We start from the raw sequence: 1,311 nt of genomic DNA, 5'->3' as shown, positions 1-1,311 counted from the left end.
AAAAAAAAAAAAAAGCACTATTGCCACTGAGTCAATTCCAACTCATGACAACCCATGTGTGTCAGAGTAGAACTGCTCTACAGGGTTTTCTTGGCTGTAATCTTTGTGAAAGTAGATCACCAGGTCTTTCTTCCATGGCACCACTGGGTGAGTTCAAAGTGCCAACCATTAGGTTAGTAGCAGAGCATAAACTATTTGTACCACCCAGGGCACTCCTATGTAAAGAATTATCATCTATTCTAATATCCTGTTCTTCATATTGTTTTAGCAACAACAACAAAAAAAAGTAATAGTCAAGGTAGTCTGTTTTTGTTCTCATTTTAATGACCTTAATTGGAAAAATAAAGACTTTAATTGGAAAAGCAAAAAGATAATCATCAGTCAGCTCTCAAATTTCTTTGGAAATATTACAGAACCAAAACTTTGGGAACTCTGGCTTAGGAAACAAAAAATCCTAGATTTGCTGATTGGAACATTAGCAGCAATGATAGTGATTTTTATTTCTGGGTGTTGTGTATTTGGACATCTCCAGGAAGCAAGGTCTTGGAGAACAGGTTTCTGACATACTGGATTATTGATTATTTCCAGCTACAAGCACACAATTTAAAACCCAGTCACACCTCCTTTCACTGAATTATCAACAGCATGGTTTTAAGTATTTATGAAGTGCCTGTTTGCAGTAAGTAAATAGAGCTGCTGACTTATGTTCTGAGTATGACTAGATCTGCCAAAAATAAGAATGGAAATTGATCTTTAATGTTCAGAATTTGGGACCCATACTCCAAAACTGCTGGTACTTTCTTCTGTTACCTAAGGAGTCAACTCCAAGTGTGTGCCAAATGCTTGGGACAGAGCTGAAGCCCTCTGAGCACACCATAGACACTGCCTCTGCAGATGGCCTAGTAGGACTCCAGCATTCCTGTTGTTGGTATGTGCTGTCGAGTCAGACCCAACTCATAGTGACACCTCCTTGGGTTTCCAAGGCAGTATCACTACAGAGTAGATTGCCCAACTTTCCTTTGGAGGAGTGGCTGGTGGGTTTGAAATGCCAGCCTTATGGTTAGCAGTCAAGTGCCTTAGGCACTACACTACCAGAGCTCCCATTAACAAACAAATCCTAGAGCAGAGACAGAGACAAACTGAGGAGGCAGAAGTTACTTTATTAAGACAGAAAACAGAATTTAGGAAATATATATAATATTCAGATTCCTTGTAGTCTCTAGAAAAATGTTCTTCTGACTAGAAAACCATTAGTCTGATGGGGAGGATGGAAGGTGGGAAATAAGATGCTTACATGGAGATGATAAAAAG

The sequence above is a fragment of the Orycteropus afer genome, unplaced genomic scaffold (assembly GCF_000298275.1).
Source record: "Orycteropus afer afer isolate SDZICR_OR568_19922 unplaced genomic scaffold, OryAfe1.0 scaffold00454, whole genome shotgun sequence".
NCBI lineage: Eukaryota > Metazoa > Chordata > Mammalia > Tubulidentata > Orycteropodidae > Orycteropus > Orycteropus afer.
This window is presented reverse-complemented; position numbering follows the sequence as displayed.